Below are 24,713 nucleotides of genomic sequence, written 5' to 3'. Positions count from 1 at the left end.
GTGGAGGCCAAGACATTGGGTATTCTGAAAATGGAGATTGATAGGTTCTGGATTAGTAAGGGAGTCGAAGGTTGCGGGGAGAGGACGGGGTTGAGAGGGAAAAATAGATCAGCCATGATTGAACGGCAGAGTTGACTCGACGGGCCGAATGGCCTAATTCTGCTCCCGTGTTTTATGATCTAATCAAAGACAACACTTATCTTGAATACTGAGTGCCTTTAATGAAAATATTTTGTTAATAATTAGAAGTGTATTACATTTTCTAGATCGAACCAAACAATCATTTTTGCCTTTTCCATAAACAACCTTTCTATTTGTGAGCAATGGCATTGACCAAGATTAGACAGATGGTCACACGGAATGTGCCAAGCAGTGCTCTTTGAAAATGATCTCTGATGAGGTAATTTGTCCCTGAATAGCAATACTTCCAAGATCAGACTTCATTAAGTTTCTCTGATTACAGGAAGCATCACTTTGGCAACTCTCATCTCTTTGCGATTATACCTTGTTCCACTCTGCTATTCAATAACTTTGAGAGAATCAAATGTCATCCTTTGTGAAAGAACGGGCTGGAGTTTGGCCATTTCTCTGTCATGTAAAGACACTTAATTTTCAAGCAAAAATAGCAGAGAGACAATAAAACATTTTCAGTGGTTTTTAAAAAAAATATGTGAGCTCAGTGGATGGTGGAGCAGCTAAAGCTTATTCCGTTGTTTAGGATAAAGGGAGTAAATGTAAGTCCAGTAACCCGAAGCCAGCCGGTTCCATGTCAGTTTGATTCAGTCAAATCCAAAGTGTTGCATTTTGGTAAGACAAACTAGGGCAGGACTTATACAGTAAATGGGAGAGCTATAGTCTTGTGGGACAGAGAGATAAATGGATACAGGTACATCGTTCCATGAAAATGGCAACATAGTTAGGTCGGGTGATGAAGAAGGTGTATTGTCTCTGCTATTATTGCTTGAAAATTAAGTTTTCTTTCATCTGTGCGTTGCGTTCAGGACTTGTGGTATCATGCTACACCTGTATGTCCACGTTTTGAAGACAGTGTACAGTTCTGGTCAACCTAGTCCAAGGAAGGAAATGGCTGGAGGCCCACAGCAGCCTGGGACTTGCCTGGAACAGGCACCGCAGGCAAGAACTGGACGGCGGACTTTGAAGATGGCGCCAAAACATGCCGCCTCTCGCATGTGGGCTCAGTTGACTATTTCTGTACACTTGCTAATCGGGGATCGGGGACTATGGTAATACTGGACTGTTTGTAAGAAAATAATTTCACTGTGTTAGCACTTCGTGCACTTGACGATAAAAGCATCATTGAACCTGCTGGAGAAAGGATGTCATTAAATTGGAAAGGATACAAAGGATATTCATGAGGATGATCGTCAAGAAGGAACTGCAAATGCTGGAAAATGGAAGGTAGACAAAAGTGCTGGAGAAACTCAGCAGGTACGGCATCATCTATGGAGCTGAAGAAGGGTTTTGGCCCGAAACATTGCCTATTTCCTTCGCTACATCGATGCTGCCGTACCCGCTGAGTTTCTCCAGCAATTTTGTCTACCTTCATGAGGATGATGCTGGGTCTGTAAGGTTTGAGTTGCAGAGAGAGGATGGATAGTCTGGGTTTTTCTTCCCTGGAATATAGGAGGCTGGAGCGTAACCTTAGGGAGGCTTATTATCATGGACATAGATATGGTGAATAGCCACAGTCTTTTCTCCAATATAAAGGTATTTAAAACTAGAAGGCATAGGTTTAAGGATAGAAGGAAAATGGTACTATTATGACATTCAAAAGACACTTGGGTATGAAGGGCCTGTTTCCGTGTCAACCAGGTTTATGGCTCTATGGCTCAATCGAGACTCATTTGTGCAGGATTACTAGTTACCCAAAAGAAAATGGATGGATTAAGATGTCAAGCCAGCATGAATTTGTGAAGGGAACATTTTGTTAACCAATTTAATGACATTTTTTTAATGAAGTAATTGAGTGAGTTGAGGAAGATATAATTGATGTGGTGTGCACTAACTGGAACCATGTAACATGTTGAAGATAGACACAAAAAGCTGGAGTAACTCAACAGGTCAGGCAGCATCTCTGCAGAAAAGGAATCGAGATGTTTTGGTCGAGGCTCTTCTTCAGACTGAGAGTCAGGGGCAAGGGAGGCGAGAGATATAGGATATATCGAGAGATATGATATGATATGCCATTTATTGTCACTATACATGTACAGTGAAACTGAAAGCTGCTCGTACTCAGTGCATACATACAATTTAGCACAAAAAACAAGAAACAGAAAAACAAAAAATATGAAACAAATGATTGAAAGATATGCAAAAAGTTACGATGATGTGCAGTTCCTTCCATTTATGAGCTTATTAGCAAAGTATATGGCATGAAAGGGGCATTGATAGCATGGATTTGATGAATCTAAGTAGCAAACAACAATGGCTCATCAGAAACTGTGCGAAGATTGGAAATCTGAGCTGCTGCTGGAAGGTTTCCAATGAAAATGAAGAATTGTTGATTTGTCAATATTGTCAACATTTTACTGTGGTTTAGAAAAACTTAAGCCCTCAACAGCTCGTTGGGGCTTACTGATTATGAAGAAAAATAATCGCTCAAGGGATGTGTGTATATTTTTTTTAACTGTAAAGATTGGAGTGATTGAGTTTAAATAAACGGGTGGCACGATGGTGCAGAGGTAGAGTTGCTGCCCCACAGCGCCAGGGACCTGGGTTCGATCCTGACTACGGGTGCTGTCTGCATGGACTCTATACGTTCACCCTGTGACCAGTGTGGGTTTTCTCCGACATCTTCGGTTTCCTCCCAACACTCCAAAGACGTACAGGTTAGTGGGTTATTGGTTTGGTATTAATGTAAATGTTAACTCCCTAGCTTGTGTAGAATAACGTTAATGTGTGAGGATCGTTTCGTCGGCACAGACTCGGTGGGCTGAAGGGCTTCTTTCCATGCTGTATCTCTAAAGTAAAAACTAAAAAATTGAGATACGATATCGCAAGCATGGCCTTGAAACCGTTTTGGTGTTGGACCCAACAGATAGGATGTTTTTAAATTTTAACAATAATGATGAAGTCACAACAATAATGCAATAATAATACATTACAATAATAATACTTTATTAGCCAAGTATATTTTGCAACAAACGAGGAATTTCATTATAAAAATAAAAAGCACCAGAACACACAAAATACATTTTAACATAAACATCCACCACAGTGAACCCCCCACATTCCTCACTGTGATGGAAGGCGAAAAAAAGTTGAATCTCTTCTCCTCTTTGTCCTCCAGCGGTCGGGGGCCTCGAGATTTCCACTGACGGGACGATCTTACTCCCGTAGCCAGTGGCGGACCTCCTCGTCGGGGCGATCAAGCTCCCGCATTGGGGGGAATCTCAGCTCCCTTGAGTCGGTGATCGAATCCCGGGTCGGGGCTTGTCGAACCTTCTGAGTTGTTGGAGCTCCCGACATCTACGGTCTCTACCCGAGACTGCGAGCTCTCCATGGTAAAGTCCGCAGGCAAGGGATCAGCTCCGACGGTAAGTCCACGCCCCGCGGTGGGGCTCAAAGTCAGTCCCGAGCGAGGCCTACAGCTCCGCGATGTTAGGCCGCAGAGCAATCGGACATACGACCCGGGAAACAATCGCATCTCCGGCAAGGTAAGAGATTGAAAGATAAGTTTCCCCCGGTGCAGTCTCGAAGGGCCGAATGGCCTACTCCTGCACCTATTTTCTATGTTTCTATGTTTCGGGTCAAGACCCTTCTTCACACTGGTTAGGGATAAGGAAAACGAGAGATGTAAGATTATTAAGGGATTGGACAGGCTAGATGCAGGGAACATGTTTCCGATGTTGGGGGAGTCCAGAACCAGGGGCCACAGTTTACACTCTTCCATGTGGCCCACAGGGGCCACATGGAAGAGGGCCCCCTCCCCGCTCTCCCCCTCCCCTCATCCCCCACATAAAAACAAACCAGCGAGCATTTACACAAACTATTGAGGTGGTTGTGATGAGGTCAGGACACCACACAGAAACAGACCCTTCAGCCCATCTCGTCCATGCCCCAACCTAAGCTAGTTCAATTTGTCCATATTTGGCCCCGTATCCCTCTCATCATTTCCTATCCATGCATTTGTCCAAGTGTCCTACAAACGATGTTATCACACCTGGCTTAACTTACCTCCTCTGGACAGCTCATTCACATACCCACCACCCGCTGTGTGAAAAGATTGCCCCTCAGGTTCCTATCAAATCTTGCCCTCTCATTTTAAACATATATATGTCAACAAAATAGAGAGAGTACAGAGGAGATTTACTAGAATGTTGCCTGGGTTTCAACAACTAAGTTACAGAGATAGGTTGAATAAGTTAGGTCTTTATTCTCTGGAGCGCAGAAGGTTAAGGGGGGACCTGATAGAGGTCTTTAAAATGATGAGAGGGATAGACAGAGTTGATGTGGACAAGCTTTTCCCTTTGAGAATAGGGAAGATTCAAACAAGAGGACACGACTTCAGAATTAAGGGACAGAAGTTTAGGGGTAACATGAGGGGGAACTTCTTTACTCAGAGAGTGGTAGCGGTGTGGAATGAGTGGTGGAGGCAGGTTCATTGGTATCATTTAAAAATAAATTGGATAGGCATATGGATGGGAAGGGAATGGAGGGTTATGGTATGAGTGCAGGCAAGTGGGACTAAGGGGAAAATACATTTGTTCGGCACGGACTTGTAGGGCCGAGATGGCCTGTTTCCGTGCTGTAATTGTTATATGGTTATATGGTTATATATACACTGTTTTTTTGGCCCATCGAGACTATGCAGACCATTGATGTTCACACTAGTTCTATGTTATCCCACCTTTGCATCCACTTCATACACTCTAGGGGTAATTTACAAAGTTCAATTAACCTACAATCTTTAGGATGTACATCTTTAGGATGTGGGCGGAAACTGGAGAAACCCTGTGGTCACAAAGAGAACGTGCAAACTTCACGCAGACAGCACCTGAGTTCAGGATCAAACTGCATTCACTGGCACAGTGAAGCAGCAGCTCTAACAGTTGCGCCACTGTGATGCCCTAATGGTGAGATATATGTGAGTCTGAATGATCTCTAGCTCAGACAGCATTCCCATACATAGTTTTCCTGGGTACTGGTATTTAGAGGCTAGTCTAATTAGCAGACCTTTCTGTGTGTGGTATATGTTAGTTCACAATATGTGATTACTGAAGACAGTGGAGGTCTAGGCTAGTTATACACTGCTAACAAAACAGATTGTTTTGTCATGGCTCGAGGTAACTGAGTATTGTTGTACCCGCCACCATTTAGCCAAGGACATGGAAGAGGTTTAGACAGATGGCCACACATGGGGTGCCAACCAGTGCTCTTTCAAACTGATCCCCGATCAGATAACTTCTCCTTGAATATTAATGCCACCAAGATTAGATTCCATTAAGATTCCTTGATTACAGAAAAAATCCACTTTGGGATTTCTGAACTAATAGTGCCAAATGTTACCCTGCTCTGAAGTTAAAATAACTTTGAGCAACAGAATGCCATCCTATTGGATATAGTGGGCACCTTCCTATGGCATCCAGCAGGCTGGAAGTGAATCACTCATCACAAACTAAGTCTGATTTTATCGGCCAAACATTAGCAGACTGGGAATTTCTGTAGCTGATCCCGTTAAGTTTGTGGTCAATGGCAACCTCCAGGTGAGTGAGACACAAAGACCTGCAAGTAAGTACAAAATGCTGGAGTTACTTAGCGGGTCAGGCAGCATCTCTGGAGAAAAGGAATAGGTGACGTTTCGGGTCAGAACCCTTCTTCTTTTGGGCTCCGACCCGAAACGTCATCTATTCCTTTTCACTTGAGACGTGACCTGACCCCCTGAGTTACTCCAGCATTTTGCATCTATCTTCAGTACAAACCAGCACAAGGAACTGCAGATGCTGGTTTACCAAAAAAACCCCACACAAAGTACTGGAGTAACTGAACTGATCAGGCAGCATCTCTGGAGAAAAAAGACATGTGACGTTTTGGGTCAGAACCCTTCTTCAGACTGAACGTAGAGAGGAGGGGACTGCAAGTAGGAAAAGGCCCAGTAAAAACGGACTACATTTTTTCTAAAAATGGTCTCGAAATCTATCTTTGTGTTTAATTTATTTTTCTCGGTGGCAATTTGGCACTCAGAGAATAATCACAGCTTTTCCTAAGAGCTTTTTCCCAGTGAACAAGATTGCATCCGCTGCATTACAAAAGTATACACTGGGCTTGAAATTTATTGGAAGTGTAGCTTTTCTGTGTCCAATTTTGCAAGTTTTGCAAGGAGATTTCAACTTATTTTGAGCATAGTTAGTTAAACATTTTCTCTCCAGGCAAAAACCCAGGAAATGTAGGAATGTAGGGCAATGGAGCCCGGAAAATATATTTCCTTATCCAGTGATATTAAAGGAATAAGAAAGGATTAAGAAAAAAATTTAAAGGTGAATTCAAGATCTAATCGAGCTCAGAAGGGAAAGTAAACTGTAGTTAAAAGGACTACATTAAGAGATACAGCGAAGAAATAATTTAACAGTCAGATCTATTTTTAAAAATTTAGTTGATTAAAATCTCCTTAACCAAATCATCATCTAAAGGAATATGCCTCTGTATTTTTAATTATTTGCTCTGAGACAGAGGGACTGATTTGCATTCATCAACTATTATCACATTATTAAAAAGGCACTTAAATTATTTGTTACTAATATTTCTCTGGAAAGTTTAGGGGCTATTAATATGTATTTTTTAAAAAGTATTCAATTTTTGGGATGTGGCTTTCAGCCTTTAGTCTCTTGAAGATACTGTGCGGAAACGTGCCCATCGGCCCACCAAGTCCATGCCGACCAGTGATCACTCCGTACACTAACACTATCCTACACACAAGGGACGATTTACAATGATTTTACCAAAACCAATCAACCTACAAACCTGTGCATCTTTGGAGTATGGGAGGAAATCGGAACACCCAGAGAAAACCCATGCAATCGCAGGTCGAATGTACAAACTCCGTACAGACAGCAGCCGTAGTCAGGATCGAACCCAGGTCTCCGGCGCTGTAAGGCAGCAACTCTACTGCTGTGCCACCGTGCCGTCCTGATACAGTACAGGCAGTCGCAGCCATCACAGGCAAGGCTGTTACTTATTGTCCATCTCTAGTTGCCCCAGAGAAGTTGATGGTGAGTGGTCTTCTTGAACTGCCGCTGTCCATCAGATGAAGATATACTCACCATGCTGTTATGTGGGAAGTTCCACACCCTATTCCCAACAATGTTTGTCCACACTAGGATGATGTGCAACTTTGGGGAGTGGGAGGGGGGGCTGGAGGAGGGGGGGGGGGGGGGGGGGGTGGGCTGGAGGGGGGGGAGATCTTCAAAGGGTGATACTTCTATGCATCTGCAGCCCTTGTCCTTCCCTAGGTAGTAGAGTCTAAGGGTTTGGGAGATGTTGTTGGAGTAGCTTAGACTGATACCTGCATGTGGTGGATGCCACACACACTGTAGCCATGGTGTGCCAACGGCGCAGGGTATGAATGTCCAGAGTGGTGAATGGGTTGCTGATCAAGTGGGCTGCTTTATCCTAGATGGTATTGAGCTTCTTGAGCATTGCTGGAGCCTCACAACCAGATAAGCAGAGAATATTCCATCATGCCTTTGCTTTGTGTGTTTTGAATGAATGAATGAATGCATGAATGAATGAATGCATGTATGAATGATTTAAAGATATTTTATTGTCACATGTAACTAGTCACAGTGAGATTCTTTGTTTTGCATACCCAAAGTATGCAAAGAGTCGACTCATAAAGTGCGCCATTTCAAATGATGCAAAGGCCTTAAGACAGCCCTGATGCTTAATGGGGCCTGATGGCAAAGTTCCACATTTCAAATGTTACCACCTGCTTTTACATCTATCTCTGTGCCATTTCCTCTGGTGGATCAAGATGTACTTGAGGTATTGTTATGGAGGAACTGGTCACCTTGCCTGTCTATCCTACTATGTCAGGCTGTTGTTTCATTTCTATCTAGGACAGCTTTCCCAATTTAGATATTTGTCCTCAGATCTTTATGAGGAAGATTTCGCAAGGTTGGTTAGGTTTGACATGACTTCACCATGCCCAGATTCAGTGCCTCAGTCAAGTTGTCTGGTTTTACCCATTGATGTAGCTGGGCGATTTCAGAAAGTAGTCAAGAGTTAAGAACATTGACTGTATGCCTGAAGGCTCCGTAGAGAAAGAAGGTTTCCTTCCCTGAAGAACTTTAGTGAACCAGATGGAGCCTTTATAACAAGGGGTCTGGATAGCACAGCCTGTACTGTACTGTTTATCCCACATTAGAGGAAGGTACAGGAAACCCTTGTTATAATGGTCCACAGCTGGAGGAATGGTGTACGTTATTGACGATTGTCAGCTATAACCGAATGTAATATATGGCATTTCATGTGTTGAGACCAACATTTAGGCTGAGTGAGAACTGCACTGACAGAGGTGCCTTTCTGCAGCTGAAACATTAAGCCAAAGTCTTACCTGCCCTAAGCTCCAAGGTCTCAATGTGGTAATACAGGTGATAGCAGTGGCAGGCACAGCCAGGAAGTGACCGAGGCAGCTGTGTGGGCCAGCTGTGGTGTTGGCAACCCGATCTGGCATTGGTCGGAGAGGCGGCAAGGGCCGGCGTCCACAATACAGCTTGGAGGTGGCTGGGGAGGTGTGCGGGCTGGGGCTGCTGTCGGCTGGCGGAGTGGCTGGGGAGGCGAGTGCTGGTTGGCGGTGGTGTCGGAAGCCTGGCCTGGCGGTGAAGTTCCGTAGGTCCGTCCACTAGAACCAAAATCCGTTATAAAGAGGTCTGTAAAAATGAGGATTTACTGTAAAACTAAAGGACAGATTTAGGGTAAAGGGCACCAGATTCAGAGGTGGATCTGAAGAAAGTGGTCCTAACCAATCTGAAGGGTACTCACTCAGAGTACCTGGAATGCATTGCCAGACAGTTGTTAACAATGCTTAAGAAGTGTTTAGAGAAGCACCTAGAGTCATAGAATCACACTTCGGCCCAACTTGTCCACGCTGCCCAACATGCCCCATCTACACTATTGCCACCTGCCTGCATTTGGCCCATATCACTCTAAACATATCCTATCCATGTACTTGTCTAAATACTTCTTAAATGTTGTGAGAGTACCTGTCACAACTACCTCCTCCGGCAGCTCGTTCCATACACCCACCACTCTTTGTGTAAAAAACTCACCCCTCAGATTCAGGAAGATTGTTCCTGATGTTGGGGAAGTCCAGAACAAGGGGTCACAGTTTAAGGATAAGGTCTTAAAGGTCTTTTAGGACCGAGATGCAATTTTTTTTTTTCACACAGAGAATGGTGAATCTGTGGAATTCTCTGCCGCAGAAGGTAGTTGCTGCCAGTTCATTGGCTATATTTAAGAGGGAGTTAGATGTGGCCCTTGTGGCTAAAGGGATTAGAGGGTATGGAGAGAAGGCAGGTACAGGATACTGAATTGGATGATCAGCCATGATCATATTGAATGGCGGTGCAGGCTCGAAGGGCCGAATGGCCTACTCCTGCACCTATTTTCTATTCCTATTAAATCTTTCCCCCCCCATCACCTTCCAATCTATGGCCTCTGGTTCTTGATTCCCCTATTCTGGGCAAAAGACTCTGTGCGTTTACCTGATCTATTCCTCTCATGATTTTGTACCTGAATTGTTGAGACATGGAAAGGCTATGGGCCAAGTGCTGGATGATGGAGTTAATATGGATGAGTGCCTATTAGTCAGTGTGGATGTTGTGGGCCAAATGTCCTGTTTCCAAGCCGTTTGACTGACTTATGACTCTCTGTTGCTTTCATGAGGATAGGCAGAATGACACTTCCACACCCGAGGCCAATGGGTGTTTTTCACAATTTTCAGCAAAATCTGTGTTGGAAAAATGAATCCTGATCATGGGTGCTTGACTGTACGGTGTTTGTACGTTCTCCCTGTGACCGCATGGATTTTCTCCAGGATCTCCGGTTTCCTCCCACACTCTAAATACGTACAGGTTTGTAGGTTAATTGGCTTAGTATAATTGTAGATTGTCCCTAGTGTGTGTAGGATAGTGTTAGTGTGCGGGGATCGTACATTGGTGCGGCCTGTTTATCCCAATGTATCTCTAAACTAAACTACATTTTGGAATGAGTGCTCTGCATTTCATCTTCATTTTGCTGCTCATTTCTTTCTTTCATTCTCAAATTACATTCTCTTACTAGAGTTAAAATATTATGAATATTGTAAATATGATATAAAGCAGAAAACGTTGGGAATACTTCAGAAACCTCAGGCAGCATTTGTGGAGAGAAAAAAAATGAGTTAACATTCCAGTATGTGACTTTTCTTAATTTTGAACAATTTTCATGAGAGGTCAGTGGTCTGAAATGCAGCTTGACCCACTGAGCGTTCACAGAATTTTAATGTGCTCCAATTGTTGGACTATTGAAAAACAAGAGCACTGGACAAGAATTTTTGCCGTTCTCCCCGTGACTGTGTGGGTTTTCCCCGGGTGCTCTGGTTTCCTCCCACACTCCAAAGACGTACAGGCTTGTAGGTTGTGTGGGAAGGAGCTGCAGATGCTGGTTTAAACCGAAGATTTGTTTCAACCAAAATTTCTTGTCCAGATCCTGTAAAAGCTGCTGTATGATAAAGATACACTGAAATTAAGATAAATTTCTCAAACTGACAGAACGTTGAATTGGTGTTCCATTGGGATTCATGCCGGGTCCACTGTTGCTAACCATATAAATCTAAATGTAGACTCACAAAGGGTCAGTGTCAAAATTTGCTGATGATATTAACGTGTGAGATGCAACAGAGCTTTTGCACCAAACTTGTCCAACCTATTATCAGGAATATTTATGGTCGAATGTCTTCTTTGGCACGGTTTCAGCAGTTTAAGCACCACCATGCTTCACAAAGCATTTATCTATTTGTATTTTATCATCTAAGTTCTGTATCTAGCAGTTCCACGTTCATTTATCTATCTCTTTTTCAACATATTCTGTAAAATAGAAATAACTATTTAAATCATGCTTACCATAAAATAGATTGTTTCATTTTTAATTGAATAGAGGCCTAATTTCCAAATGAGATAAAGTTAGCAATATTTCTCAGGATTTTTACTCAAAGTATTTATGATTATAATCAAATGTCATTATGATTTATGGTATTAATGGTAATAGGATTTCTTGCAAGCCACTGCGAGTATTAGCAAAGGTTTATCCATTATTATGTGAAATTTAGTAATGTGAGAGATAAGATAGTTGTTCAACTATCTTCCCTATTGTAAACACTAAACTAATGATCAGCAGGCTAAAGATATGATTATATTATTTAATATCATGTCTCATGATTAGTTCTATCACAAAATGAAGGGGTTGAAGCCCAATTTCCTTCCTAGTTCTGGTTGGCCCATTATAAGAAGGATGTTGGCAGCTTGGGTTAGGGTGCAGAAGCAGTTTACCACAATGCCCATTGGATAAGACCTTGTTGGTGAGACCGCATTTAGAGTATTGTATTCAGTTCTGGGACTATGTTATAGGCTATTGTCACGTTTGAAAGGGTTCAGAGAAGATGTATGCGGCTGTTGCCAATACTAAAGTGGCTCTTGCCCGTAGTTGGGGCATTGAGGACCCCTGTACAAAGGTTCAAGGGGAAGGGGAAACAATAGGAATCTGACGGGTAACTTTTTCACACAAAGGATGCTGGGTGTATGGAACAAGCTGCCAGAAGAGGTAGTTGACGCTGGGACTGTCCCATCGTTTAAGAAAAAGTTAGACAGATACAAGGATAGACCAAGTTTGGAGAGATATGGACCAAACGCAGGCAGGTGGGACTAATGTAGCTGGGACATGTTGGCCGGTGTGGGCAAGTTGGGCCGAAGGGCCTGTTTTCTCACTGGATCACCCTATGACTCTATGACTTTAAGATTAGAGGATATTAGCTATAAGGTTGGACAAACCTAGATTGTTTTCTCTGGAACGACGGAGGTTTAAGGGAGACCTAATATGAAATATAATATGAAATTCTGAGAGGCATGGATAGGTATACAGCCACCTATTCCATGGTGGAAATATCCAGGACTAGAGGGCTTGGTTTTAAGATGAGAAGAGATGAAGTTCAAAGGAGATGTGCAGGGAAAGTTCTTTTTTTACACAGAGGATGGTGGGTGCTTGGAATAGGTGGTGGGGAGATGGGGCAATTGGGGCATTTAAGAGGCTTTCAGAACAGCACATGGATATGCAGGATTGCAGGGAGAGGGCTAATGTGCAGGCACAGAAGATAGGTTTTACTTGGCATCATGGTTGAAGGTCCTGTTCCTGTGCGGAAATGTTCTGTGTTCTATGTAATTATTGTCATTGGCCTCATTACTGTATGATGTGTTTATAATCCTTCCAATAATAATTCTCTGGGTAGAGAACAAGAATTGCAACTCATAAATCCCTGTTCAAAAAGATTGGGTGCTGAAGATATTAAATCTGATAAGAACTGACCAGTGAAACAAATATTCAGCAAAACACTGAGAACAAAATCTGGGGAGAAAAAAAACATTATTGGAAAATTCTGTGTTTTTGTCCATATTTAGACCAAAGTCACAATGAAGTTTCCACGTGATCATGCGAGAACCTAAAATTATCATCAGTGGAGACTATTTTGAGGAATTGCTATTTAATAGAACTGGGTGATATCACCTTCCATCATTGTGTTGATGTGAAAGAACACTCATGAGTTAATGTGTAGAAAGGAACTGCAGATGCTGGTGTATACCAAAGATAGACACAAAGTGCAGGAGTACCTCAACGTTTTGTGGGAGAGTCTAGGACCAGAGGTCCAAGCTGCAGAATTAAAGGCCGTTCTTTTAGAAAGGAGGTGAGAAGGAACTTCTTTAGTCAGAGAGTAGTTAATCTGTGGACCATTGCCACAGAGGACTGTGGAGGCCAGGTCAGTGGATATTTTTAAGGCAGAGATAGACAAATTTTTCACTAGAACGGGTGTCAAGGTTTTGGGGAGAGGGCAGGAAAATGGGATTAGGTGGCAGAGATCAGCCCCAATTGAATGGCGGGGTAGGCTCGATGGGCCGAATGGCCTGATTTTACTCCTATAACTTGTGAACTTGCGAATTATTTCAATATTGTTTCTCTACTCATGAGTTAATGATTGGCTGGAGTGAATTTGTCCTTTTATTTTAGCGACACATTTCTGGGCATCTTTCTGCGTTGTTGGTTAGATGTTACGTGCAGTGATATTGGGGCAGTTCAGCTGGAAGCATGGCAGGTCTTCAAACCAACACAAAACTTTAGAAGCACGGCCAGAATCTTGCCTGACCTATAGCCGTTGCCATAGATGTTCCCTGTGGATTGGAGTCAGTTGTTTTGTGTGATGGTGGGAACCTCAGGAGGTCACGGGGAGAAGGCAGGAGAATGGGGTCGAGAGGGAAAGATAGGTCAGCCATGATTGAATGGCGGAGTAGACTTGATGGACCCAAATGGGCTAAATCTGCTCCAAGAATGTACGAGTTTATGAACATGTGGCATCCGGGCATGTTTTACACGCTAAAAGGCCTGTCCCACTTAAACGAGTTTTTCCGGCGACTGCCGGCACCCGTCATAGGTCGTTGCAGGTCGGCGAACATTTTCAACACGTTGAAAATTCAGCGCCGACCAGAAAGACGCTACGACTCTTTGGGTGACTGAGGAGACGACTCACGACCATACAGATAACACCCTGGCGACATGTCGTGGGGTGAAGCCTATACGGTCGTGTGTAGTCGCCCAATGAGTCGTACCTTGTTCTGGTCGCCGCTGAATTTTCACCATTTTGAAACATTTTAGCGACCTGCAAAGGACCTATGACGGTTGCCGGCAGTCGTCGAAAAAGTCACGTAAGTGGGACAGGCCCTCTACAGATAATGCAGGGCACGTCTTCTCTCCTTCACGATTCGCCACCTCAGATGCATTGGGAATGTCCTGGCCTCCCGTGGACTCGCAGCAGGTTTGATTTTCCATTGAAGTTGAATTACACAGCACACAAAAAAACATGACACAATAGACTCCAATTTCAAGGCAAGATTATATTTGTTATTCCAAAGGTCAGTATGGGCATGATTGATGCTCTTGTACAATTTTATGACTGTAGAGCCTGGCGCGGTATAGAACATTATTTAACTGCAGCTTCATTTCATGAATTCAGATGGACATGATGGCCAACATGATAGACTTTCATAACACGTACATCAGCACACTGCCGTTATTTACCGGGCATTTCCCTTTTAATGCGTCAGTCTCGTACACATATAAAGATTATCCAACCAGTAATGGACTTGTACTTGTGTAAATTAAGAACATGAATCGGACTAATCAATACATACCAGTTCAGTTTCGTTTATTGTCGCTTCTACCGAGGTACAGTGAAAAGCTTTTGCTGCGTGCTAACCAGTCAGCGGAAAGACAACACATGATTACAGTCGGGCCATCTACATGATAAGGGAATAACGTTTAGTGAAAGGTAAAGCCAGTAAAGTCCAATCAAGAAATTACGTGGGTTAGTGCAGAAAAATGTTTTTCTGTGGTTCGATGAGCTAATGCCAAATGCAGAGATGACAAATAATGTTTAGTTTGATGAAGGAAACAGGTGGGAAGCTGTCAGCTGGGAAAATACATGAACAATTGCAGCACAACAGGCTATGATTCAATGGCAGTCAAGGGGAAATCTCTTCATTGATTCTGGTCCCAGCGAACAGAAAGGAGATGGTTTTGTTTGTTGGAGGGTGGTCTACTCAACTTCAAGGTACTGCTGAAGATAGACACAAAAAGCTGGAGTTACCCAGCGGGGAGGCAGCATCAGGCAGCATGTCCAGATCACAAAAGCATTTGGAGTCATAGATACATAGATACAGAGACAATAAATGCAGGAGTAGGCCATTCAGCCCTTCGAGCCAGCACCGCCATTCAATGTGATCATGGCTGATCATCCACAATCAGTACCCCGTTCCTGCCTTCTCCCCATATCCTTTGGTTCTGCTAGCCTTAAGAGCTCTATCTAACTCTCTTTTGAATGCACCCAGTGAATCGGCCTCCACTGCCTTCTGAGGCAGAGAATTCCACAAATTCCCAACTCTCTGTGTGAAAAGGTTTTTCCTCATCTCAGTTCTAATTGGCCTACACCTTATTCTTAAACGGTGGCACTTGGTTCTGGACTCCACCAACGTTGGGAACTTTTTTTCTTGCACCTAGCGTGTCCAATCCCTTAATAGTTTAACATGTTTCTATAAGAATCCCTCTCATCCTTCCAAATTCCAGTGAATACAAGCCCAGTCGCTCCATTGTTTCATCGTATGACTATCCTGCCATCCCAGGAATTAACATGGTAAACCTACGCTGCACTCCCTCAATAGCAAGAATGTTGTTCCTTCTTTGCCCATCCAGTTTTGTTCACTAATCCGGGATCATACTGAACCGCAAGGATAAACACGGCTGTTCGGATAGAACTAGGTGAATCACTGCAGTGCATTTTGCACAGGGAATGGCATGGCGGCACAGTGGTTGAGTTGCTACCTTACAATGCCAGAGACACAGGTTCGATCCTGACTAGGGGAGCTGTCTGTATTGAGTTTGTACGTTCTCCCTGTGACCGCGTGGGTTTCCTACGGGTGCTTCCATTTTCCTCTTATACTCCAAAGACGTTAATTGGCTTCATTCAAATTGTAAATTGCCCCAGTGTACGGGATGATCGCCAGATAACACGGACCCGGTGGGCCGAAGGGCCCGTTCCTACACTGTATCTCTAAAGTTCAAAGATGATGCAGAGTGCAGCAATATTGCAACAGTAGTGGAGAGAATGAGTGTTCTCCCTTGTTCTCCCTCAGCGCAGAGGGAGAACAAGGAGGGAAGAGACGGAGACTAAGACTTTGCCTTCATCACAGTGAGGATGTGCTTGGTGAACTCACTGTGGTGGATGTTTAATTTGTGTTTATTGTATGGTTTGTTATTATTGATTCTGTGTATGACTGCAGGCAACATAATTTTGTTCAGACCGAAAGGTCTGAATGACAATAAAGGATCTATCTATCTTAGGCAGACTGTAGTTAATCTGTGGGACTCATTGCCGCAGAGGGTTGTGGAGGCCAAGTCCGTGGATATTTTTGAGGCAGAGATAGGCAAATTCTTTATTAGAATGGGTGTCAAGAGTTATGGGGAGTAGGCAGGAAAATGGGATTAGGAGGCAGAGATCAGACATAATTGAATGGTAGAGTGGATTCAATGGGCCGAATGGCCTAATTCCATTCCTATAAACTTGTGAACTTGTGAATTTGTTTATGGTGGTGGCAGGGGTGCCAATCTGTCATGTGGATTGTTTAGCCTTGGATGTTGCTGTAATTTGCACAACATATCTGCATTATCATTAAACCCTCTACTCTGACCTCCCTAGAACTGTCCCCACATCAGCTTATCTTCTGCTGCTGAAACTATCTGCCATCTTGTTCCCTCTGACCAGACCAATTGCAGTGTACACCCAGGCGGTGTTCACCATTGTATAAAAGTGAGGGAACATAAAACTCCCTTGTCGTCTGCAAATCCAATTACAAAACACTTCTTCCTGCGTAATTCAATTGGAAATTGTATTTTTTTACGGAACCAAAATGCGTAAACAATCATTTCTGAGCCATTTGGTGTCAATTGGAAAATTCAGCAGTGCGCGTCCTGCTGTGAATCACTGTTGTGATTCTCTCGTGATATTCCTCACTGCCATTCATCGAGACGTTACAGGGTAACCTGGTTTACATTGTCCTATGGACAATCATGGCCGGCCACTCTCAAATGCAGCCTTCATTTCACAGCACTGACCCAGGAAGTAACCTAGTTAAGATAAAAGATCAAAAGGTCGCAATCCTAAGCCTCCTCCCTCCTTGTGTTAGATTACCTTACTCCTGGCATCCCCCTTGTCGTTCTGCAGAAAGCTCCTAAATCTTCCCTCATCTGTTGTGAACCCTTGGAGCCCACAACTTTGCAGGACCCTGACAGTTCTTTCAGGTTTGGCAGAGGTTCACTTGCACCTCCTCCAATCTCATCTGCTGTATCCGTTGCTCAAGGTGTGGACTCTTGTATATCGGCAAGACCAAATGTAGACTGGGACATTGTTTCGCTGAACATCTTTGCTCAGTCTGCCTGGACCTACCTGATCTCCCGGTTGTCAAACAATTTTAATTCCCAATAGACAATAGACAATAGGTGCAGAAGCCCTTCGAGCCAGCACCGCCATTCAATGTGATCATGGCTGATCATCCCCAATCAGCACCGCATTCCTGCCTTCTCCGTATATCCCCTGACTCTGCTATTTTTAAGACCATTTTAAGACTTTCCCATTCCCACACTGACCTTTCTGTCCTTGGCAACTCCATTGTCAGAGTGAGGCCAAACCCAAATTGGAGGAACAGCACCTCATATTTCGCTTGGGCAACGGTATTGCTATTGATTTCTCTAACTTAAAGTGACCCTTGCATTCCTGCTCTCCCCGCCCCTCCCCCACCCAACTCGTTGTCCCAGTTTCAATGTCGTCCTGGTGAGTTTCATTGTCTAAAACCTTTTTTCACCTAACCCACAGCTAACAATGGCCTGTTTCCTTTATCATTGTTACTTTTTTGCATACCTTTCATTCATTTGTTCTATATCTCCCTATATCACTCCCTATATCTCTCGTTTCCAAAAGATAACATCTGATCCTGAATTAGTTTCCAACTTTACAGCTGCTAAAACAGTTCTGGGCCTATCCTTCCTGCAACTAATCCATCTCTCTGCATCTCATCAGGCACATATTAAGACTTTACATTATAAATCTTTTATTTTTTTATTTTTTTAATAATTTTATTTATTAGAGGTAAGTACAATACAGTGGTTCCTTTTTACAGGTACCCAAAATTATGTTAACATATTACATTCTCTGTACAACTTCCTTTTTTTTTTAAAGAGAAAAGTAAGAAGAGAGAAAGGAAAAATGAGGTAGTAATGAGTGAAGGATAGGCTGGTGCGCATGAGTAAAAGGCAGACAAAGAAAATAGTGAAGAAAAGAAATAAGTGAGGAGGGAAAGCAGGAGGGAGTTTATTCCATCGCCACAAGGTGATGATTTTTTATGTTCTAGATTGTCTTTCACCCATGCCGGAAACTTTAAATTTTCATGATACTGTAGCTCTTAAATAGACTTTAAAGCAACCTTTGAGATGAAGATGAACATTATCTTCCTGCACCCTGCTTCACTTTGTCTTTTCCAATGAAAGGTCATCCATGTCTTTAGAATTTCATTGCGTCTTGACTGGTTTGCAATGTAACATCTGTGTGCTGTAAACATGATCAAGCCCTTTGTAGAGAATGGTGGCACGGTGGCGCAGCGGTAGAGTTGCTGCCTTACAACGCCAGAGACCCAGGTTCGATCCTGACTGATGAGTGTTGTCTGTACGGAGTTTGTACATTCCCCCTGTGACCAGCGTGGGTGTTTTCTTGGTTCTCCGGTTTCCTCTTACACGCCAAAGACCTTTGTAGGTTAATTGGCTTCGATAAAATAGTAAATTGTCCCTTGTGTGTGTAGGATGGTGTTAGTGTGCAGGGATCGTTGACTCGGAGGGCTGAAGGACTTGTTTCTGTGCTGCATCACCAAACTAAACACTGGGAAATTAAAAGAAGTACTGAATTTCCTCAGCAAACTAAGTATGATAGCTGTGAAACAGGATGGTTAGCAATGAATTTATGTGGCTGATTTATTGTTAGATTCCTCTTCTATTGGCAGTATGTAATGTTTGGCTTCAGTGTGATGGGCTCTGTTAACCCGCCCAAGCCAGTCAGCAATCAATATCGCTTGGGCTGAAGCAGGTGGCAAATTTAAGTGAGCTTATTTATTCAGTTTATCTTCAACCATGTTGTAAACAGTAATTCTTTATCTACTCTTCTAATGTACAGAACTCATTTAACTTCCTTCAATCCTCGCAAACGATATTGTGACTTTTACAGTTTCTGCTCTTCCATACACCCACCACCCTTTGTGTAGAAAAGTTGCCCCTCCGGTTCCTATTAAATATTTCTGATGTGGGAAATATTTCATGTTTCTGATTTCATTTTAATAAACTTATTTAAGGTGTTAGTTAAAAAGAAAGTTTCCTTCTGTGACTATGAAAAGCTGGTCGCAATATTATATTCTTTCCCACCAGTTAATGCTGGTTTAGTAAGAGATGTCGGTAAGGAAATGGTAGATCCAGCAACTACGTTCTGCGTTAACTGTGAAGTCAGCAGGAGGTTTCTCTTGCGGAAAACCCTTGGTCGACGAGCTATCATACACATTGTCACACGAGGTAGTCTTCACCCAGAACTGTTGCAATAAATGTAATTCTTCCGCTGTTACTGCCTACTTGGATCATTAGGATCAACATGAATGGCAAAGGTTAAACTCCCCCATTGTCCCAGTCCTTGCACACTGGCGACACTTCATCTTTTATTACCAGTTTGTGATGAGCCAGCAGATATCAATGGGTCGGCAGTGGGGACATTTATAGCTGATGTCAGCGTTCTTCAGTTGGGAAAAGGATTACAAAACTCGTCCACTGCTTGTCATCGCAGCTGAGAAAATACTTCGGAGAACATGGGTGAGGTGAATGTTTATTGTAGCTGCCAAAACCAAGATAAACAAAACATGACAGCATTTTATTGTCAAGGCTCTGGCATGACCTGATGTATCTTGGGAAATAAATTAGTCGTCTCACTGTTGATTTTGCATGTGTGAAGCTTCACCAAACCAAAGTTCCTAACGGAAAAATAAAGTTCATTGCATTGTATTTTATTGTAACTTTTCTCTCATCTCCCTCCCAAAGGCACCCATCGATTTGGTTGACACTGAGAGCGCTAGATGTCAATTGGCCATAGGTAGGGTGGACAGTCAACATCTATTTTCCAGGATGGAGATGTCAAATACTGGAGGGCCTAGGTTTAAGGTGAAAGGGGCAAAGTTTATAGGAGATAGGCAGGTCAAGTTTATTTTTAGACAGAGGGTGGTTTGTGCTGCCATGTATGGTAATAGAGTTATAGAGAGTCATAGAGTCAAATATTGTGAGAACAGTCTCTTCGGCCCATCTGGCCCACGCTGACCAACGTTAGTGCCCACACTAATTCCACCTGCCTTTGTTTGGCCCATATGTCTCTAAACCTATCCTATCCATGTACCTGTCTAAATGTTTCTTAAAGGTTGCAATAGTACCTGCCTCAACTACCTCCTCCAACAGCTTGTTCCATACACCTGCCACCCTGCATGTAAAAAAAAGCTACCCCTCAAGTTTCTGTGTTGTGTGGTTCTCGATTCCCCTACTCTTGGCAAAGGGCTCTGTGAATTTACCCGATCTATTCCTCTTGTGATTTGGCAGAGCTCTGTAAGATGACTATCATTACAATATTATATTCTTTCCCACCAGGTAATACTAGTTTAGTGAGGAATATTGGTGAGAAAATAAACACAAAATGGTGGAGTAACGCAGGCGGCATCTCTGGAGAGAAGGAATGAGTGACGTTTCGTGTCGAGACTCTTCTTCAGACTGAGAGTCAGGGAAGAGGGAGATAGAGATATGGAAGGGTAAGGTGTGAAAACGACAGATCAAAGGGGACAATGCTCAAGAAAAATGTAGAATGGTTAGCTGAGGGTAATGTGACAATGATGCACACAACAATCAGTAACATGTAATCAGGTGGACAGTGAAAATAGGAGGATGGGGAGGGATGAAGAGAGGGGAAAAGCAAGGGTTACTTGAAGCTAGGGAAGTCAATATTCATAACGCTGGGTTGTAAGCGGCCCAAGTGAAGCGACGTAGGTGCTGTTCCTCCAATTGGTGTTGGGCCTCACTCTGACAGTGGAGGAGGCCCAGGACAGAAACGTCAGTATGGGAATGTGAGGGGGAGTTAAAGTATTTAGCAACCGGAAGATCATGTAGGCCTAGGCAGATGGTAGGCCTAGCAAATACACTCTGTGTTGGGTGGTGGTGTAGGCAGGTATGATAGTGGCATTTAAGAGACTTTTGGATAAGCACAAAGTTATGCAAGGAAGGGAGATATATGGGTTATGTGCAGAGAGACAATGGTCAGTCCTGGCATCGCGTTTGGCACATACATTGTGGGCTGGGTGGCCTGTTCCTATGCTATACTGTTCTATGTTCAAATAACTACTAATGATCTCCCGTTTAAAACCTAAGCACCAGAAGAAGTCAGGGAAGAGGGAGACATAGAGATATGGAAGGGTAAGGTGTGAAAATGACAGATCAAAGGGGACAATGAGGAAGAAGACTCCTACATAGGTGGATCCGCTTGTGTTAAAAAAACAAATTATTTATATGCTCAGTATTCCTCCTACAATTGTACGAGTGTTGTTCTAGACATATTAACCCAACTGAATCAAATGGATGGAAAATTTCAAAAACATGAGTTATATGAGCTAATTGGTGTCAGATTTTCAGTATTATTCATGTATCTTCTTAAAATGGGAAGTATGATTTCAATATTTTGTTTCTGCTAGTTTCTTGTTCCCCACTGTTACTATTCAAAGCCCCTTTCAGACGCTCAGTTAATGAGCTGCTAACTAAACAAGTAAGTTGTTAATTGAGCTGAATCAAAGCTAAAAGTAAACTCGTTACAGTGTATGGTAAGAGAATGTTATGGCGTTATGTTAGGTGTTATGTTGGTTACATGACTGTACTGACAAGAATTTTCGATGTCGGTTTTGGGAAGAAATTGTTGTTATTTTCAGTCATAGTCAAACAGTGTGGAAACAGGCCCTTCGGCCCAATTCAAGCATACCGTAAAGGCCAAGAAGAGAACTGAAGAAAGATGAGAGGTTACAAGAAAGGTAATCTGCTATGGAGGCAGAAGTTACAATATGAATATTAATTTCTATAACTTCAAGTAACCCTTACTCTCTCCCTCTCTCTCCGTCCCTCTCCGACGTTTCACTGTCCTCCTGGTGGATTTTACTGTTTGTATGCCTCGTTGTCACCTTCCCCTCAGCTAACAATGAACCATTCTACAAATCCTTGACCAACATTTGCTTTGATCTGTCGTTTTCACACCGTCCCATTCCATATCACTGGTCTCCCCCTCCCCTGACTCTCAGTCTGAAGTAGGGTCTCGACCCGAGGCATCACCCATTCCTTCTCTCCAGAGATGCTGCCTATCCCACAAGGTCTTCTTCTTCTTTCGTGTGGCGTGCACAGCTTAAAGTTGTAGGACAACTTGTTCTATTTGATCTTCTGTTTGTGCACGTCTAGTTGATTGCATTAGTCGAAACAGGGCGGACCACGTGAAGGTTGCAATCTTCCACCCCTCCCACAAGGTTACTCCAGCACTTTGCATCTTTCTTCTGTGTAAATTAGCACCTGCAGATCCTTCCTGCACAGAAGTTATGGTTATGGTTCTCAATTAATTTATTTATCAGACATTGTAGTTAAGAGGAGAAGCAGAAAGTTAAAAAAAAACAAAACCATTATGTGATAAAATGCCAATGAGCCTGGTTGAAACTAGATAGATTGCTGGGTTCAGATGAAATATTATCCTTAGTTTGAAGTTCCACAATTTCACAATTGCTTTTCAATCTTGTCCGGGGACAGGCACAGGGCTGGAGAAGTGGGAAACCATCTGTTATCATGCAATTGATTAAAAAGGATGAAAATATAGATTAATTAATTGTAGATCGGTCAGCTTAACAAATGTGGCATTTATTACAAGGTATTGGAAAAGCTTCTCAGGAAAAGCTTAGTTTAGATTAGAAGTACAGCGTGGAAAAAAGGCCCATTCAACCCACCCAGCCCACACCGACCACCGATCACCCATTCACACTGGCTCCATCTTATCCCATTGTTGCATCCACTCCCTACACACGAGTGGCAATTTACAGAGGCCAATTAACCTATAAACCTATACATCTGTAAATAAATCATCCTTTCCAAAGACCCAGATTAATCAAGGAGTCAGCATGTTTTTCTTTAAAGAAAGGTCATTTCTAATCACCTTGAATGAAGTTTATGTTATGGCAATAAGGGAGGCTATTGAACATAGAATGTTTGATGCCATCTGCTTGGATTTTATTAAGGCTCTTGGCAAAGTCCCATAACACAGCCTGATCGGGAAAGTTGAAGCCGATAGATCCAGTTGTAAGTGCCAAGTTAGAGTTAAAAACACCGTTCTGAGGGAAGCAAGACCTCCTTATAAATACAGGTTCACACGCATTAGGTTTCAGCGGGGCTCTGTGGTAAGAACCCTGCTTCCTGCAGTTTGTATGCCTTACAGCGCCAGAGATCCGGGATCGACCCTGACTACAAGTGCTGTCTGTGTGGAGTTTGTGCATTCTCCCTGTGACCACGTGGGTTTTCTCCGGGTTCGCCGGTTTCCTGCCACACTCCAAAGACTTCAGCAAAATTGTAAATTGTCCCTAGTATGTGTAGGATATGTTAGCATACGGGGTGATCACTGGTCGGAGTGGACTTGGTGGGCCAAAGGGCTTGTTTCTGCGCTATGTCTCTAAGCTAAAAACTAAACAGATGAAGAAAACATTCTCACTCTGACCTTAGGCTTGCCATCAAAATTGTGAATCCTCAGTTAACTCAACCCAAACATCCGATATTCTATGGAAATCAAGTCCATTTGAAGTACTATTGTCTAGATATCTAATCCTTAGAGACCTGGAAAGAGCATGTTGAACTGTTACACAGTCTTTTGAATCTTAATGTATGGTCCCTAATGGGCCTGTCCCACTTACGCAACTTATTCGGTGACTGCCGGCACCCATCATAGGTCATTGTAGATCGCTGAAAAATTTCACCATGTTGAAAATCCAGTGGCGGCCAGAAAGACGCTACGACTCTTTGGGCGATTGAGGAGACTACTCACGACCATACAGGCGACACCCTTACGACATGTCACGGGCAGAAGCCTGTATGGACGTGAGTAGTTACCCGAAGAGTCGTACCTTGTTCTGGTCGCCGCTGGATTTTCAACATGTTGAAACATTTCGCCGCCCTGCAAGGACCTGTGACGGGTGCCGGCCGTCGCCAAAAAAGTTGCATAAGTGGAACAGGCGCATAAAGGTGTGGTGTCCAGAGCTATTCTCCAGGGGTTATACAACTCAGCCTTCATATAGATGTAGCAATGTGCTCTTCTCTCTAAATGGACACAAAAAGTGCTGGAGTAATTCAGCAGTTCCGACAGCATCTCTGGAGGCAAGTGGATTACCTTATCATGTATCTATACACAGCGGGCGAGGCAGCATCTATGCGAAGGAATAGGTGACGTTTAGGGTCGAGACCCTTCTTCAGACAGACTGTCAATGGCTCGATTGTAATGTTTCTGCTGACTGGATAGCACGCACCAAAAGCTTTTCACTGCACCACAGTACTCAAGACAATAATAAATTAAACTAAACAAAACAGACAACGTCTTGGGTGGGGATCCTTCTTCAGACTGATGGAGATCCTTTTCTATATATGTAAAGGCAAATATTACATTAACCTTAGCGATTTGATTTTGTGCAAGACCATTACATTGAAATAATCTGTGCACATGAATACTTTACCCCTTCATTGTTCCTTGTTTTTCTGTGTGTAACTGATGCCGGAAT

The sequence above is a fragment of the Leucoraja erinacea genome, chromosome 20, assembly GCF_028641065.1.
Source record: "Leucoraja erinacea ecotype New England chromosome 20, Leri_hhj_1, whole genome shotgun sequence".
In the NCBI taxonomy this organism is placed as follows: domain Eukaryota; kingdom Metazoa; phylum Chordata; class Chondrichthyes; order Rajiformes; family Rajidae; genus Leucoraja; species Leucoraja erinaceus.
Note: the sequence above shows the minus strand (reverse complement) of the source record.